This window comes from Sarcophilus harrisii, chromosome 2, assembly GCF_902635505.1.
Source record: "Sarcophilus harrisii chromosome 2, mSarHar1.11, whole genome shotgun sequence".
Classification (NCBI taxonomy): domain Eukaryota; kingdom Metazoa; phylum Chordata; class Mammalia; order Dasyuromorphia; family Dasyuridae; genus Sarcophilus; species Sarcophilus harrisii.
In genome coordinates this window covers 584,632,175-584,651,857 of record NC_045427.1, presented here as the reverse complement: position 1 = coordinate 584,651,857, position 19,683 = coordinate 584,632,175, and the positions used below count along the sequence as shown (strand labels likewise).

Sequence of the window (19,683 nt, the reverse complement as noted above, 5' to 3'; positions counted from 1 at the left end):
GAGGGCTGCCACAAAATTTTTGCACATTTGGGTCCCTTTCCCTCCTTTAAGATCTCTTTGGGATATAATACCAGTAGAAACACTGCTGGATCCAAGGGTATGCAGACTGATAACTTTTTGAGTATAGTTCCAAATTGCAAAATCAATTTCTTAAGGTATCACATGATAAATCTAGTTCTACTAAAGTATATTGCTCATTGATTGAAATAGCCCAAAAATACAATCCACACACCTCATTCAGTTGTAGTGATATTTTTTTTCCAATACACCGCATATGTACTTAACATTTTTACAAACAAGTTTTTATTGGTATCCTCTATACATCACCATGATTTTTTCTTCTCTTATCTAGAAGTTCATCCTATATAACAAATAGCATTTTCTAGAGGACAAAAGAAAGAAAAAGAAAAGGAAAAAAATTGGCACAAGTTATCATTCATCAATATAATTTTAAAATATTTGTAATGTACAACACAGGTGGACCTCTCATCTCTACAAAGAATGGGATGTGAATATCATCTCATACCTCTTGTATCGTTAATTATTTTATGTTTGTTTTTAAAATAATTTTGCAACATTCACTTTTAGGTTCTTTGTGATTATTCTTTTTACATTGTAGTCCTTGTACTTTTTTTCTTGACTCAACTCATTCCATTTTGAAACAATTCATCTAAATATTCTGTATTACTTTGTTTTTAATATATTCACAATTTCTTATAGCAGTTGTATTCCATTTATGTATTTCATTTTTTAGCCATTAATCAATAAATGAGCATCTTTTCTAATTCTTTGCTATCACAAAAATGTTCCTATGTTTTGACTTATAGAGAGACTTTCTTATCATCAATGACCTTCTTAAGGATATCTAGTAAGGGGCTTTCTTGGACAAAAGGTATGATGATTTTAGTAATTTTATTTTTCTAATTTCCTATTGCCTTTCAAAAGGATTGCATTAAGTTGTAATGCACTAGTATGTCTACCTTCCCATAACCCCTCCAATATTTATTATTGCTCTTTTCTTTACCAAGTTGCAGTGTATGAAGTGAAACCTCAGGGTTGTCTTAATTGGATTTATGTTGTTGTTAGTGATTTGAAGCATTCTTTTAAGCAATTATTAATAGTTTGCAATTCATTTTTTGAGATTTGATTTTATATAGATATTACATATATCTATACACACATAGATATATACAAATAAGTATATGCATATATGTATGGATATGCATATATTTGTTCATTGCTTATATATCTTTGATATGAAATAGGATGGTAATTACCATGAATATTTCACCTTCAGATAATTATAATATATTAATTGAACTCAAGAAGTAATTTTACCATCTCTGATAAATTCAAGGTCATAAATTCACATTTTTCACAAATTTCACAAATATGAATTGAACTATTTTTCACATAAAAAGAACTGTAAAGTCAGATTTTTAGCAGTCATCCAAATCTATTTATTTCAGTTTTGACATTATTCAAAAGAAACATACTAATTTTGTGATGGCAAAAGGAAAAGTCAAATACACAGAACTATTTGAATCAGAATATTAAATTTGGAAGAGAACTTTGGGATCATCTAATTCAATTTCCACTTCATGGATAAAGAAGCAAATCCAGAAAAGTTAAATGAAATAGAAAAGTAGATCCATGGAACAGAGTAGAATAGCAGTTAAATATATTAAGCTTATATTTGAATTAAGTTGTAAAGATTTAAATTTTCACTATAAGAACTAATTATTTGGTAAAAATTTTAGGAACACCTGGAAATCAGTCTGGCAGAAATTGGCCATGGACCAATATCTTATACAATTTACCAAAATGAAATAAAAATGGATACATTACCTACATATAAATAGAAATATTACAAGAAAATTTGAAGATTATGGAACATATGATATATCAGATTTATAGCCTAGCAAACAATTTATGAATAAACAAGAGATAGAAGAATGAGGTGTTAAAAGGGATTATTTCAATTATATCAAATTAAAAAGGTTTTGTACAAATGAAAAAATATAACCAAAATACTTTTTATAGACATTTTTTCAGATATAGGTCTCATATTTTAAGTACATAAAGAACTTTATCAGATATCTAAGAATACTAGTCATTTATTCTGCAATTGATAAATGGCAAGAGGCTATGAATAGGCAGTTTTCTGAGGAAGAAATAAAAAAAAATTATAGCATATGAAAAAATGTTCCAAATCATTATTGATTAGAGAAATGCAAATAAAAAACAACCTTGAGATGTAATTTTATACCTATTAGATTAGGTAAAATGATGAAAGGGAAAGCAAAAAATGTTGGAGGGGATGTGAAAAATTGAAACACTAATTCATTGTTGTTAAAATTGAATTGATACAACTATTTTGAAAGACAATCAGGAATTATGCTCAAAGAGTTTTCTAATTTCTTATGCCTTTGACCCCAAGATGATTAAGGAAAAACAAAAAGAACTTATTTGTTCTAAAATGTTTATAGCATCTCTCTTTGTAGTGGCAAAAAACTGGAAATTGCTCCTCTGCCTGTCAGTTGGGCAATGACTGAACAGGTTGTGCTATATGATTGTGATGGAATACCACTATTCTATAAGCAATGATGAGCTTGATGATTTTAGAAAAACATGTACAGATTTGAATGAAATAATAAAAAGCAGAGAAGAATTAAAATAATGTTTTAACAACAGTATTGTTAAGGATAAGTTAGAGTGACTAAGTCATTTTGACTATTCTAAAAACCCAAATTAACTACATAAATCAATCTAGGTATCTACTGCAATAGTAGTACTATTGTAGCACTTGCTACAATAGTAGGATGCTAATTTAGAGGCCATATTTGATTTCCAAAAAGTTTTCTGTGAAAGTTTCATAGAAACACACTGCTCTGATGCCAGGAAGTAATTAGTACCACAGAAGTGACATGATTTAGGAAGAGCTGAAGGCAGTTAGTTAAGGGAGAAAATGCCAGATACCTCTGGGAGCTACTTTTCCTCTGGGTAATTCATTACTTACATAGCTGTTTGCCATGCAACTAATAAGCAGTTCTGGTTTAACTGGCTGGTGTGAAGTCAGGGGCAAGTAGGGTTTATGCCAGCTTTTATATACAAAGTAAACAGAATAAAAGAGAAAAAGCTGTTTATAATTGTTGCTTTCATTACCTTTTCTCTCACTTTGAAATCTATTACAATCTGGATTCTGACCTCATCATTCAAATGAAACTGCTTTCTCCAAATGTTCCTTTATCTATGTTCTTTTTACTATCAAATCTGATGGCCTCTTTCAATCTTCTTCCTTCCTGATTTTTGGGTTATTTTTGACACTGTTAAGCAACCTTTCTTCTTGGATACTTTCTCATCTCTCTGAGTTTTTGTAAAACTGCAACTTTCTGATTCTTCTATCTGTTTGACCACCACTCAGGACTTAAATTCCACAGGACTTAGGATGAAATATGGTATCATATTTCATCAAGGCAGAGAAGTGATAAATTCAGAATATATATATATATATATATATATATATATATAGTCAAGACCAATGTTTTTGTTTCACCACATATGTTTGTAACTTGGATTTTGTAATTCTTTATTTCTCAAGAAGATGGAGTTGAGATGATGGTATGGACAGAAGACAGAGTTTCATTTATTAAAAAATATTAATAATGCATTATCTAATGACAGAAAACATCAACAAATGGCCATGCTAATTCTAATTCAGAGATATTAAACCTTGAAAAGATTCAATTATATCCAAGTATATCTATGATTATGAAAAAGATGAAAAATTCTTTTTGTCTTTCAACTAAACATTGCTAAATATTGTGTACTAGCTTTGTGACATTGATTCCCAATAGGGAGTGTTTTTGGATTGTGCTGCTGCTGCTTCTCCCACATCTCACCTTGTTGTAGGTCCTTCAGGAAGGTTATTTTTAATCCACAGATGAATTTTGTAAATTAAGACATGATAGGCCAAAATGCCTCCCTGTCATTTGTCATGTTTTGCACTGTTCCACTTCCCACATGTGCCATTGATACAAAGTAGATTTGTCTTTGTGGCTTTGCCTCATTTCTCATAAGTTGTGCTAAAGAAAGAAGAATGGAGAGTTAGATCTACCAAAACCAGGTTAACAGAGACCTGTGATTGTTTTTTAATTGGTCCTGATTCATCTGCTTTGAATAACATGAAACTAGAGGTTAGAGGGTACAACAGTGCTAACAAGGAGGCACTTTTACTGTGATGAGACTATATTAATAGAGAAGAGACTTTTGAGGCTTTTGGGTTGAACTCGTTTATTTTACAGATGAGGAAACTGGGGTCCAGGGAAGTAAAGTGATTTGTTGTTTAGTTGTTTAGTTCTGTCTGACTTTTCATGACTCTGTTTCATATTTTCTTGACAAAAATACTGGGGTGATTTACCATCTTCTCCAATTCATTTTACAGATGAGGAAACTGAGACAAAGGGGGTTAGGCGACTTGCCTACAGTCCCATAGCTAGTGCTTGAAGCTGGATTCAGATTGAAGAATATGAGTTTTCCTTACTCTGAGTCTGGTGTTCTATCTCCATTGGGCAACCTGCTATCCCAAGGCAAATAATTTGCTAAGAGTCAAATAGCAAAGTGTCTGAGGTAAAATTTGAATTCAAGTTTTTTTTTTGACTCCATGTCCAATGCTCTACCTATTGTATTGACAACAAAAGTACTTCATCAGTATCATGGGAAGAGAAATGAATATGAAACCAGGGGTCCTAGGTTTTAAACCTGCTTCTGATATTTAATACATTGAGTTAATCACTTTCCTGTTCTGAACATCCAGCTTCTGTGTAAAAAGAAGAAGCTGGTTTACATGATATCTTGGGTCCCATGAAATCCTAAATTATATTATACCTACTAAGATAGAAAGTTGAAGAACACATTTGTGAAGAGGCATACACCTGACCCAGAGAATGAAAAGTAATCAACTTAAAATAATTTCTTAGATTTAAAAAAATATATATTGTTGTGTAGAATGATCTGATGATTCAAGTAATCCTAACTGTCAGAATATAGTGTTGAACTGAATGTTTTAGAATAGTAGGCCTAAAATCAGGAAAGCTCATGCTCTCGAGTCTGAATCCACCTTCAAGACTAACTATGTGACTCTGGACAAATCACCTAATCTTGTTTGACTCAGTTTCCTCACCTATGAAAATTAGTTGGAGAATAAAATGGTAAATCATTCCAGTATCTTTGCTAAGAAAATCTGAAATAGGCTTATGAAATGTCAGACATGACTGAACAACTAAACAGCAAATTCTTAATCTCTCTGGAGCTCAGTGTCTTCATCTGTAAAATGAACTGAATTTTTTCAACCCAGTCTCTTGAATAGCATAGGTGAAAACCTAAGTCATAGTAGAGAGATGCCTCCAAGTTTTTTTTTTTTTTTTTTTTTTTTTAAAGCATCTAAATCAGTCCTTTCTAATAAGTCGATGGATAAGGAAGGAGAAGCACATGAATTACTGGAGCATCTCTTTGCAGTGGTTCTCAAAGTGTGGTCTAGAGCAGGGGTTCTCAAACTACAGCCCACAGGCCAGATGAGGAAACTGAGGATGTTTCTCCCCCTCACCCAGAGCTATGAAGTTTCTTTATTTAAAGGCCCACGAAACAAAATTTTTGTTTTTACTATAGTCCAGCCCTCCAACAGTCTGAGGGACAGTGAACTGGCCCCCTATTTAAAAAGTTTAAGAACCCCTAGAGAGAATCCTGGGGATCTCTGAAACTTTTTTTAGAGGTTCTACAAATTAAAAAATATTTTTTATTTCCAATATGGTAAATGTCTATAAATATAATCCAGATAACAGAAAACACTTTGGAGAGATCCTCAATAATTTTTAATAGGATAAAGATAGTGAAAACAAAAGTTTGAGAAGCACTGCTTTAGAGCATGGAGCAACAAATATTAGAGGCCTACTTTAATAGATTTTTAATAGACCTAAAGGTGTGCTAAGCAGTGTATTGTGTTTCATTTTCCTCATCTGTAAAGTGAAGAGATTGGACTTGGTGACCTTCATGACTTCTTCCAGCTCTATTCTATTATCTTATGATCATAATTCCTATCAATCATTTTAGCAAAAATGATTTATCATTGTTATTTGGAAACCACAATAAAAAAAGTCCTTAGAAACAGCTTGGCACAGAAGATAAGTTTTGGATTTGGAGTCAGGAAATTTGTAGAAGAAGAAAATTCTTCCTTTTACTGATGTAGAAAACATCATAGAGATGAAGTGATTTGCAATAGCATCGGAATTTGAACCCATGTCTCCTAACTGCAATTTTAGTATTCTTTCCACTATATTTTGGTATATTTGACTTAGTCATAAAAGAAAGCATATAGCTAATTAGGTTTCTCAGACTCATAGTTTCTTTGCTTCTTTGACTTAACATATGTCTACTTTTACTCCATAGTACTGCCATCACTAAACTAGCCATTGGTCCATGACTTTCCTCAACTGTGATTTTAAACTTATTTTCTCTCCTCTCCTCTACTATCTCTTTAGCCTCATTGGTACATCCAATAATTAGGATTTCTCCTAATTTCTTAATCCATTACCCTCAGTCTGGATGCAATTTTCCAATTGCATTCAGTTCCAATCCAAATCCAAAAAACTGGATTTCCAATACTAAATTCCAAAAAAAAGTGTACTTCAAATGTTTACCTTTTTAATGTTTTAGATTTTGCTGCCCTTTTAACCTACAACCCTCATGAAATTTACTATTAAATAGAAAAATATGATAGGTAAGCAAAGACCTTCATCTCAAGGTAGAATATTAAAACACAGAAAGGCAGAAAATATTATGGTTAGATTTCAAAGATAAAACTTTTGCTCTGTAAGAACAAAAAGAAAGCTTCATGGCAGAGAATTTAGAATGTCATATAGCTTTGCTTGGAAAATAACTGACCATGTCTGTGTGAATATAGTGTTTTAAGGAATTCCTAGATATACTGTGTATCTCAGCCCAGATATACAATTTACTTGGTTATTCCAATTTTCCATCCTTCAGAAAGTGGTTATGCACAGGACAAACTTCACAAAGATAAATAGAATTGGGCTTTCTTGGATTAATCTTTCTTTATTATAGCTTTTTATTGATAGAACATATGCATGGGTAATTTTTCAACATTGTCCCTTGCACTCACTTCTGTTCCAACTTTTCCCTTCCCTCCCTCCACTCCCTTGCCTAGATGACAGGCAGTCTCATACATGTTAAACATGTTAAATTATATCTTAAATACAATATATGTGTACGGATCCATACAGTTCTTTTGTTGCACAAGAAAAATTGGATTCAGAAGGTAAAAATAACCTGGGAAGAAAAACAAAAATGCAAATAGTTTACGCTCATTTCTCAGTGTTTCTTTCTGGGTGTCGCTGATTCTGTCCATCATTGATCAAACAGAACTGAATTGGATCTTCTCATTGTCAAAGATATCCACTTCTATCAGAATATATCTTTATATAGTATGGTTGTTGAAGTGCATAATGATCTCCTGGTTCTGCTCATTTCACTTAGCATCAGTTCATGTAACTCTCTCCAAACCTCTCTGTATTCCTCCTGCTGGTCATTTCTTACAGAAAAATAATATTCCATAACATTCATATACCACAATTTACCCAACCATTCTCCAATTGATGGGCATCCATTCAATTTCCAGTTTCTAAATACTACAAAAAGAGCTTGCCACAAACATTTTGGCACATATAGGTCACTTTCCCTTCTTTAATATCTCTTTGGGATATATGCCCAAGAGTAACACTACTGGGTATGTGCACTTTGATAACTTTTTGAGCATAGTTCCAAATTGTTCTCCAGAATGATTGGATCCATTCACAACTCCACCAACAATGTCCCAGTTTTCCTGCATCCCCTCCAACATTCATCATTATCTTTTCCTGTCATCTTAGTCAATCTGACAGGGATGTAGTGGTATCTCAGAGTTGTCTTAATTTGCATTTCTCTGATCAATAGTGATTTGGAACACCCTTTCATATAAGTAGAAATAGTTTCAATTTCATCATCTGAAAATTGATTGTTCATATCCTTTGACCATTTATCAATTGGAGAATGGCTTGATTTCTCATAAATTAGAATCAATTCTCTATATATTTTGGAATTGAGGCCTTTATCAGAACCTTTAACTGTAAAAATGTTTTCCCAGTTTATTGCTTCCCTTCTAATCTTTTTTTGCATAAGTTTTGTTTGTACAAAAGCTTTTTAACCTGATATAATACAATTTTTCTATTTTGTGATCAATAATGATCTCTAGTTCTTCTTTGGTCACAAATTCCTTCCTCCTCTACAACTCTGAGAGGTATACTATCCTATGTTCCTCTAATTTATTTACAATCTTATTCTTTATGCCTAAATCATGAACCCATTTTGATCTTATCTTGGGGTATGGTGTTAAGTGTGGGTCCATGCCTAGTTTCTGCCATACTAATTTCTGGTTTTCCCAGCAGTTTTTGTCAAATAGTGAATTCTTATCTCAAAGTTGAGATCTTTGGGTTTGTTAAACACTAGCTAGTTATAGTTATTGACTATTTTGTCCTGTGAACCTAACCTATTCCACTGATGAACTAGTCTATACCGAATGGTTTTGGTATCACTGCTTTATAATATAGTTTTAGATCAGGTATATAGCTAAGCTGTCTACATTTGATTTTTTTTTTTTCATTAGTTCCCTTGAAAGACTTGATTTTGTTGTTATTTTTTTCTAGGTCATTAAAATACTTTCTTGGGAGTCTGATTGGTATAGCACTAAATAAATAGATTAGTTTAGGTGATATTGTCATCTTTATTATATTTGCTCGGCCTATCCCAGAGCACTTAATATTTTTCCAATTGTTTAAATCTGACTTTATTTGTGTGGAAAGCGTTTTGTAATTTTACTCATATAACTCCTGACTTTCCTTTGGCAGATAGATTCCCAATATTTTATGCTATCAACAGTTATTTTAAATGGAATTTCTCTTTGTATTTCTTGCTATCGGATTTTATTGGTGATGTATAAAAATGCTGAGGATTTATGTGGATTTATTTTGTAACCTGAAACTTTGCTAAAGTTGTAGATTATTTCTAATAGCTTTTTAGTAGAATCTCTGGGGTTCTCTAAGTATACCATCATATCATTAGCAAAGAGTGATAATGTGGTTTCCTCATTACCTACTCTAATTCCTTTAATTTCTTTCTCAACTCTTATTGCTGATGCTAGCATTTCTAATATAATATTGAATAGTAATGGTGATAGTGGGCAAACTTGTTTCACTCCTGATCTTATTGGGAATGGTTCCAGTTTATCCCCATTATATATGATGCTTATTGATGGTTTTAAATAGATGCTGCTGATTATTTTAAAGAAAAGTCCATTTAGTCCTACACTCTCAAGTGTTTTTAATAGGAATGGATGTTGGATTTTATCAAATGCTTTTTCTGCATCTATTGAGATGATCATATGGTTTTTGTTAATTTGGTTATTGATATAGTCAATTATGCTAACAGTTTTTCTAATAATGAACCAGCCCTGTATTCCTGGTATAAATCATAATTGGTCATGGTGTATCATTCTGGGGATGATTTTCTGTAATCTTTTTGCTAATATTTCATTTAAGATTTTATCATCAATATTCATTAGGGAGATTGGTCTATAATTTTCTTTCTCTGTTTCCAGCCTACTGGTTTAGGTATCAGTATCATGTCTGTGTCATAAAAGGAATTTAGTAGGGCTCCTTAAATCCCAATTTTTCAAATAGTTAATATAGCATTGGAGTTAATTGTTCTTTAAATGTTTGGTAGAATTCACATGTAAATCCATCTGGTCCTGGAGATTTTTTCTTGGGGAGTTGATTAATAGCTTTTTCTATTTCTTTTTCTAAGATAGGACTGTTTAACCAATTTACTTCTTCCTCTGTTAACTTGGGAAAGCTATAATTTTGAAGGTATTCTTCCATTCCATTTAAGTTATCTAATTTATTGGCATAAAGTTGGGCAAAGTAGCTCCTAATTATTGCTCTAATTTCCTCTTCATTAGTGGCAAGATTTCCCTTTTCTTTTTTAAGACTAACAATTTAACTTTCCTCTTTCCTTTTTCTAATCAAATTTACTAAGGGTTTATTGATTTTGTTGGTTTTTTTTCATAAAATCAATCCTTAGTTTTATTTATTAATTTAATAGTTTAGTTTCCAATTATTTTTTGGTCTATTTTCCCATGTTTTTTTATTGAATGTAATTTTCATTGCATTGTGCTCTGAAAAGTATACATTTAATATTTCTGCCTTTCTGCATTTTAATTTGAGGTTTTGATGTCCTAATATGTGGTCAATTTTTGTATAGGTTGATGGAAAGTATACTCCTTTCTATCTCCATTTACTTTTCTCCAAAGATCTATCATACCTAACTTTTCTAGTATTCTATTTACCTCATTGACTTCTTTCTTATTTATTTTGTGGTTTTATTTATCTAGTTCTTAGAGTGTAAGGTTGAGATCTCCCACTATTATAGTTTTGCTGTCTATTTCTCCTTGCAGCTCTCTTGATTTCTCCTTTCAAAATTTAGATGACACACCACTTGGTGCATATATGTTTAATATTTATATTGCTTCATTATCTATGCTACCCTTTAGCAAGATAGCTTCCTTCCTTATCTCTTTTAATTAGAACAATTTTTGCTTTTGCTTGATTTGAGATCAGGATGGCTATTCCTGATTTTTTTTACTTCACTTGAAGCATTGTTCCAGCCTTTTACCTTTACTCTGTATGTATTGCCCTGCTTCAAGTATGTTTCCTGTAAACAAGATATTGTAGGGTTCTGGCTTTTAATGCAGTCTGCTATCCCTCTCCACTTTATGGGGGAGTTCACCCCATTCACATTTATCATTAAAATTAATCATTCTGTATTTCCTGCTATCTTGTTAACCCCAGCTTATGATTTTCTCCTTTCCGTTCCCCTTATCTCCTTCCCCAGTATTAAACTTGTGAGCACCACTTGTCTCACACAGCCCTTCCTTTTTAGGATCCCTCCCCTCACCTTAGAATTCCTCCTCTTTTCTTACCCCCTTTCCTCACAATTTCTGTATTCCCTTCCACTTAGCTTACTCCTTCCCTTTTCACTTTTCCCTTCTCACTTTTCAATGGGGTAGGAGAAGTTTCTCTGTAAATCGAATATGTCTAATATTTTTCTCTTTAAGCCAATTTTGATGAGAGTAAAATACATGCTGTGTTCTTCCCCCTTCCTTCTTTCCCTCAGATATAATAGGTTTCCTTTGTCTCTTCATGAGATATAGTACCCTCACTTTACCCTTTTTCTGGTACAATTTCCTTTCCATCTCTAGTTTCTTTTTTATATTATAATAGTAAAATCAAATTATACATGTATTTTTTATGTATACTCATAACAGAAATATAGTTCCCAAGATTACTTTTACCTTTTTATGTTTCTCTTGAGTCCTATATTTGGAGATCAAATTTTTTGTTTAGTTCTGTTTTTGTTTTTTGTTTTTTTTGTTTTTTGTTTTTGTCAGAAATAGATGAAATTCACCTACTTCATTGAATGTCCATCTTCTTTCCTGGGAAAAAAATGCTCATTTTAGCTGGGTAAGTTATTCTTGGCTGCATACCAAGTTCCTTAGCCTTTCAGAATATCAGATTCCAGGCCCCTTTGATCCTTTAACATGGATGTTGCTAAATCCTGAGTAATCATTATTGTAGCTCCTCTGTATTTGAATAGTTTTTTTTTTCCTAGCTGCTTGTAATATTTTTCCCTTGGTCTGATAGTTCTGGAATTTAGCCACAATATTTTTTGGAGTTTTGATTTTGGGGTCTCTTTGAATAGGTGATCGATGAATTCTTTCAATGTCTATTTTACCCTATTTCTATAACATCTGGGCAGTTCTCTTTGATGATTTCTTGGAAAATAGTTTCTAGGCTCTTTGTTTTCATCATAATTTTCAGGAAGTCCAATAATTTTCAGATTATCTCTCCTAGATCTATTTTCCAGGTCTGTTGTTTTCCCAAGTAGATATTTAACATTTTTAAAAATGTTTTCTTTTTTTTTTTTTTGGTTTTGCTTGACTGATTCTTGGTGTCTCCTTGAGTCATTCATTTCCATTTGTTCAATTCTGATTTTTAATGAATTATTTTCTTTATTTACTTTTTAAATTTCCTTTTGTAATTGTTCAATTGAGTTTTTAAATGAATTGCTTTCTTCTATGGATTTTTTCCCCATTTCTCCAATTTTATTTTTTTTAAGAGAGTTTTTTTTCTTTTTCCAATTCACTAATTTTGTTTTCTTTGGAATTGTTTACCTTTTCCAATTCACTAATTCTGTTTTTCAGGGATTTTATTTCTTTATCCACTCTATCTTTATATGAGTGCAATGACTTATTCAGATCCTCTTGCCAAGCTTCCCTTTCCTTTCCCCATTTTTCTTGTAGCTCTCTTGTAAAAGCTCTTTAAATTTCTTCTATGAGAGTCTTGTGTGTTGAGGACCAGATCATATCTTCTTTTGGGGATTCATCTGGAAACACTGTGCTTTTAGTCTCCTCAGGGTTTAAAGTCTGCTCCCTATCCATATAGAAGCTATCTATAATTAGAGCCCATTTTAATTTTTTACTCATTTCGACAAAAAAAGAAACAAAGAAAACAAACACACACAAAAAAGCAAATGAGGTCTGTTTTTTTGGTCAGTGTGGTGTTACCAAGCTTCCTCTACAGACAATAGGAAGTAGCAGTGAAGCAGCAATGGAACAGCAATAGCTGAGCTGCCTGTACAGCGGCCACTCTCTGAGACTCTGAGAGCATGCTGAGTCACTCCTAGTGCTGGGTGGGTGTGGCCAGGTCCCAAGAGACCCTAGCATTTGGAGATTAACGTCTTTACCTCCGTATTTATAGCTTCTCTGCTGATTTACTGGTTTGCTACCAGGGCAAAATAGCTCACATTGTGGTAAAGTTCTCCCCCCAAATTTTCTGCTGACTGTGACCATACCCCTCCCCGCCTCTTGTCTGCTCAGTGTTAGCTGCCTTCTGTGCTCTCACTGCCTGCCGATGGTTTGTGCCTGGTCTAACTGTTCCTGTCCATGAGCAAAAGCAGACCTTTTCTGGTGAATTTCGAGTATGTATTCTGTTGGTAATGTATTGTACTCCCAATATTCATTTGTTTTTTTCAGACAAGCACTAATTCCAAGACCTTATCATGAAAAAAATAGTCTGAGGGACTGGAAGAGCTTAGACAGATGCATGTGTCTTCTCCGCCATCTTGGCTTTACCCCCTTGCATTGATCTTGAAGCTTATTTTCTCTGGCTTTAACTCTCCTAGCCCATATACACTATTACAAAAAGGCCTACATGATGAGACAAAGATAATATTGAAGCAACTGTTTTAGTTACATTAAGAGAAAGTGGTTTTCCCAACTCTTGTAATCCACTAGAGATATGGTCTTCATATATATATGGCAGGACACTCTGTTCCCAGGACAGGGACTCCACCAAGGACTTTGCATTAACCAAATGACTCACATAATAGTGCTGATCTTCTGTAATTTCCCTACTAGTGACCCTTGCTCAGATCATTGTGCATTTATTTTACATACACATGCACACCTACACACACACACATACACACATACACACACACACACATTTTATACTTGCTTCTTATTGAACTCATTGTATTTATTATCTCCTCCCCAATAGAATGTAAGCTCCTTGAGGGTAAGAATCATTTCACTTTTATAAGTATTGGATATATAATGGGTATTTAATAAATGCTTGCTGATTTGATTATATCTCCTATTCTAGGTCTGTCTCACTCTTAAACCACTTTATAGCTTCTATCTCTAAAAGCTCCTATGGGCTGGGGATGATGGGTCTCTCTGTGGGGAATAAAAGAGGCCATCCATGGGTCTTGATTGATTTTTAAATGATGGCTTGAAGCACTGGCATAGCTTCTTATCTGCCTAAAATATACCCAGTCCAAGCTTGCTTTGCAAATCAAGGCATCTTTCTGATAGCATGCTTTTGCTATTGCAAATATGGAGGGAGGCAAATTGAGTACAATTGAATCAGTGATTGAATCTTTTAAAATATTGTATTGTTAAATAATTTATTTTTATTAACTTTTAGGTAGTCTTTGAGTGTTTCATTGCATCCTCATCTGAGTCTTAATCACTGGCCTGGTTTGACTTAGACCTGGGCAAGAATAAACATGCAGGATTGAAATGAGGTTTTTAAATGTAAAATATGTGAATAGAAAGATTGAGTAGCCTATCTAGGGATAGGCAGTATGAGGTGGGGAAAACCACACTAGATTTAGATGCAGGAGATTCAAGATGAGTAAAACCCTGGATTCAAATCCTGATTTTACCTCTTACTAGTTATATGACTCTGGGAAAAGAGTGAATTAAAACTATATAAAGATTGATTTTATTTGAACTATATACCTCATTAAGGTATAAAGAAAATTCTGAATTTGGAGTTAGGTAAGGCACATGCTCAAATCCTTCCTCATAATTTACTAATTGTATTATTATGAGCAAATTGGGTATTATCTCTAGCTCCAGTTTTATCACTTGTACAAAGGGAATAATACCTGAGACTCAAGTGACATAGAGATAGAGATATTAAAAAATGTATGTAGACATATGTACATATAAACACTATTTTTATATATGAATATATGTGTATGTATATATGTGTATCTGCATATTGCATTCTGAAGACTTTGTAGGTTTCTTATTACTACTGTTGTTATTGCAATAAAAAAAAAAAAACTTTAAAGTACTCCACAAATGAATGTGGAGGTCCAGGTCCAAAAAAAATCAGTTAGGGCAGACAATGATTAGTAACTAGGCTTAGATTCATAGAATGTCAGAACTGGAAGAGACACTGGACATCAGATATTCTAGGGATTGGCAAACCATGGCCCATAGGCCAAATCTGGTCTCTCTTTATATGACTGGTGAGCTAAGAATGATTAGCCACATTCTTAGCTTGCTGGTTTTATATATATATATATATATATATACACACATACAGGACATATTTGGCTCATGTGTCATAGTTTGTAGATTTCTAACTTTATATATGGGAAAACTGAAGTTAAAAGAAAAGGAAAAGCTTCTTATAAGTCATAAAGCTAACTTATTGTTCTCCTGTTCTTTTGTCTTGAAAAAGGTGATAACATCATGAATGTGAATTGGAGTTGAGTGAGGCAGAAATAAACAAAATTGTCAATTTCTCTCTCTCCTCCAGAGTTATGGCTTTTAGTGACAAGACAAATGTCAAGATGATTGGTGATGGCCCAGGATTCAGTGGGTGATTTTGGCTTTTTTAAATTAAGATTTTCTCAGATCTCAGTTTATCTGAGGCAACATTCATTCAAAGAGGAAGGGCTAAGTAAGAATTGATGGCCTTGTTTACCATCAGAAAAGACTAAGAGATATGTTGGTTTGGGGTGGGGGTGGGGGAATTTTTCACAGCAAATTTCTCTGATAAAGATCTGATATCTAAGGTAACCAGAGAATTGATAAAACAAGCATAAAAGAAGAATCATTCCCAGTTAAAAAGTGGCCAAAAGATACAAGAGGGATAAACAAAACATGAGACATATAATAATAGCATTGATCACATGGAAGAATTTTCCAAATCACTAATAAAGTAAAACAGATTAAAAAAAAAAAAACTCTTAGGTGTAACCTCATACTCAACAGTTTGAAAAAATTACAAAAGATGAAAATGGAAAATGTTGGAAGGACTACCAAAAAACCCCAAACAACAACAAAAACAAAAACAAACCACACTAGTTCCTTGTTGTAGAGATATGACAAACCATTGGAAAAACAATATAGAATTATATCAGAAAAGTCCCAACACCTCACACACTTTTTGATTCAGCAATACCATTAGCCAACAAGTGGTAGAGACATGATTATAAATATGGTGTCCCGACTTTCAGTATACTTTTCATTATACAATATCACACTCTGCTGTTGGTAAATACAGTCCAACAAATGGAGATCTGTTAAGTCATGAAGCAAAGATGACCTTAATGATGAAGCTGATCTTTAAGATGTTTTGAATTAGAGTTGGGAAGCACCTGAGAAATCTTCAAGACTATAACTGATCCTCTTGTTGAACAGATAAGGAAAATGTAACCTTACAGATTAGCTATTAGGTTAAAATATGGGGAGGGAAAGTGAATTGCCAAGATTCCATAGGCCAAGTGAAAGTTTTGGGATTTAAATTTAAGTTCCATACCTATTACTCTTTCCATTGAATTATACTGTCTTCTCTTGATAACTTTCTGTTCTGTCTCTACTTCTTGGCAAATAGTGGTGGTCACAGATGACATTTTTGACCTGCAGTGGTTGAGAAGTTCATTGGTGATTCCAGATTCTGTTGAAGGTTGAACAGAAGCCCTATAGTTACCTCCAAATCAGAGAGAAGTTGGCACTCTATTAAATATATTTTATTGATAATTTTATACAATTTCTCTACTTACATATTACTAGTCTTTATAACTGAAAAGCCTTCCATTTTCTAACATTTCACCTAAGAACATAACTAGAACTTATAATAATAACTAGTACTTATTTTCATGATAACAGGATCTTCCACATTTCCATCTGACTTGTGAATTCTTCTTGGAAGTAAGATTGTCTAACAGAATGTAAGCTCCCTCTAGCCAGATATTGTTTCATTTTTGTCTTTTTATTCCCAGCATCTAGTGCAGTACTGAGCAAATAACAGGCACTTAAATAGTTATTGAATTGAATTGAATCGTATAATCTCCCTCTTAGAGGTAGAAAACCTTGAGAAATCCTATGGTCTTAAGATTAATTTAGGTATTGACAAGAAACCATGGGAATGAATTTTAGTTAAAGCAGTTAATATGTTCACATTACTATTCACAGAATACTCCTACTCAGCAAGCCAGAAGTAGATGATAGACAAAGCTGCCAAATCAAATCCTGGAGAATATTTATTCCTTTTAAAAAAATGTTAATATGCTTGGCAATCGTACATCAGATATTATTGTCTAAAGACTAGTAAAGGTTGTACCAGTTGTAATCTTTCCAAGACTCAGTTTCCCTATTGTAAAAGGAAGCCATTATATGATTGCTAAAATTTCTTCTGGTTCCAACAGCCTATGATTGTGATTCTTATTCATTTTCTGAGCAGTGAACAGTTTTTGGTTTTTTTTGTTTTTAGCTTCTAGGTAGCATATAATGAGGTTGGGGGTGGGGAGGAGATAGAATTCTACAGTATGAATTAATTCTACAGGTCATTTCTTTTTAATGGTATGACTTGAGGCAGTCTCAAAAGACTTGTATTTAACCTCTCAATTGGTAATGAGTCCCATACTGACTGTTCTCTCTATCGTCAGTGCCATTTTAAGGCTCCAGGGAAATCAATAATAGGAAGCTTATAAACAAATAATTCCTTTCTTATGTGGAAGTGCTTCTGCTAGTGGGAGAAGAGCAGATCCAATGCTGAATGGTTTTCTTATAAGTTTAATGTCTTCATGTATCCTTGTTTCCTGAACAAGTACCAGCTGTGTGGTTATGACCTTTAATTTATATTTTCCCTTTCTTTGACTTATCCATCTTTATTTTTCTGTCTATACTTCATCTACCACTGGGTTCCAGAGCATATTCTAATGATTCTATTAGGATCAAAGTTGCTGAGCTAACATGCATCACAGATTTTATATTTATCTGTGATAGGCTCTGATTTTTTTTCTAAGAAGGGAGAGACAGATAATCCAGACCTTAGGAAGGAAACTAAAAGGGACAAACCCTCATACTTTTTGAAATCTTGTCCAATAAAGTTCTGATGGCCATTTTTTATATTTCTTTGCTGAATGAGTTGCTATGTTTAAAGTATTTTATCACTGGGGGTGAAGTGGGGAAGATAAACTAATGACATATCATCTATGATTAGCTGGACTGGTCCTTAGAAAATAATCTCAGTCTAATCCCAGGAACATATTCAAAACCTTTTCAGCATAATAAGATCTTCCAAAACTTATGATGTGTTGACAACGCCTTTAAGTACCAAGGGCTGCTTATGCTATGATGGGACATGAATCTGAGTCTTGTGAAGTAGGAAGTGGAAGCTGAAGGGAAAAATGGCTTGCAGGCACTTCTGAGAAACACAAAGAAAGGAATAGAGTGTGTTTTATGATATTCCTCAAAGATACAAGAAATATTATTTCATAAATCACCAAATATTGCAGTACTACTGACAAATATTTTCAAAATAGACAATCATGAAAATAGTAGCAGTTTATGAACCAACATTGGTTTTTGAGGATGAAGTAGTAATAAAACATATTGTATGTAGACCTTAATAAGATCCTGTAAGTCAAATCAACAATATACTCTAATACCAATTTATTTGTGAATGGGTAACAATGTTACAATTCTACTGCTAATGAATAATTATATATAGCATACAAGGGAAGAGAGGAGAGAAGGGAGAGGGAATTCTGGTTATGAGTACCAAAGGAGAAGATGGTGAAGATGAGGAGAAATGTGTGAGAATATAAAGTTCAGAAAAAAGAAATGAGAGGCTGAACATATATGGGCTATATAAAACCCTGAGGCCTATATATCATGAATGCTTTCTTTAAAAATAGCCATTCTCAAGAGAACTGACTCTAATTTATAAGAAACCAAGCCATTCTCCAATTGATAAATGGTCAAAGGATATGAACAGACAATTTTCAGATGAAGAAATTGGAACTATTTCTAGTCATATGAAAAGGTAGTCTAAATCACTATTGATCAGAGAAATGCAAATTAAGACAACTCTGAGATACTACTACACACTTCTCAGATTGGCTAAGATGAGAGGAGAAGATAATGAGTGTTGGAGGGGATGTGGGGAAAGTTGGACACTAATACATTGTTGGTAGAACTGTGAACTGATTCAGCGATTCTGGAGAGCAATTTGGAACTATGCTCAAAAAGTTATTAAACTGCACATGCCCTTTGATCCAGCAATGTTGCTACTGGGCTTATATCCCCAAAGAGATCTTAAAGGAGGGAAAGGGACCCACATGTGCAAAAATGTTTGTGCCAGCCCTTTTTGTAGTGTCAAGAAACTGGAAACTGAATGGATGACTGTAAAGGGCAGGAACTTTATAAAAATATACTTAGGCTCAGTATGATTGATTTAAATAAGGTGGTAACTCAGTGGAATTGACAAGACAATGGTTATCTAATTTAGCATGTAAGTTCTCAAGTTTAGTATGATTGATTTAATCTTAAAACAAATAATGGTCCCCTAGTGATATAATGATTGGTTTATACTCAGTATAGTATAATGTAATTGTAATAGAGCATAGAAACTGGGAACAAACTCAGCCAGACAAAGACTTCAAGATAGAGACCCCACGTGGTGGCTCTTCTGCCGTCCTCCACTGAAACCAAGACCCATTCCTATAGGCCACCAGAAAGCAAGCCCGGGCCCCAGACAAGGAGACATACTGTGAAGGAGACAATAAAGATTTTTGGACTTTATCCCTGGCTATTCTCATGGTGATTATTCTGCTGAAAACAAAACTGGAGGTCCCGAGACCTCCAGAAAGCAAACCAGAACGTTACAGATGCCTGCCCATCAGTTTGAAAATGGCTGAATAAATTGTGAT

At 33.5% G+C, this 19,683-nt stretch overlaps 1 long non-coding RNA gene across 1 annotated transcript; it reads right to left on the bottom strand.

Moving 5' to 3' along the window:
- Positions 1 to 237: 237 nt before the first annotated feature.
- On the bottom strand, positions 238 to 16,465 carry LOC116421185. Its single transcript, XR_004231485.1, has 3 exons — positions 16,287 to 16,465; positions 3,903 to 4,085; positions 238 to 382 (listed from the first exon to the last, which is right to left on the bottom strand). It is a non-coding gene; the product is annotated as an uncharacterized LOC116421185 (long non-coding RNA).
- Positions 16,466 to 19,683: the final 3,218 nt, after the last annotated feature.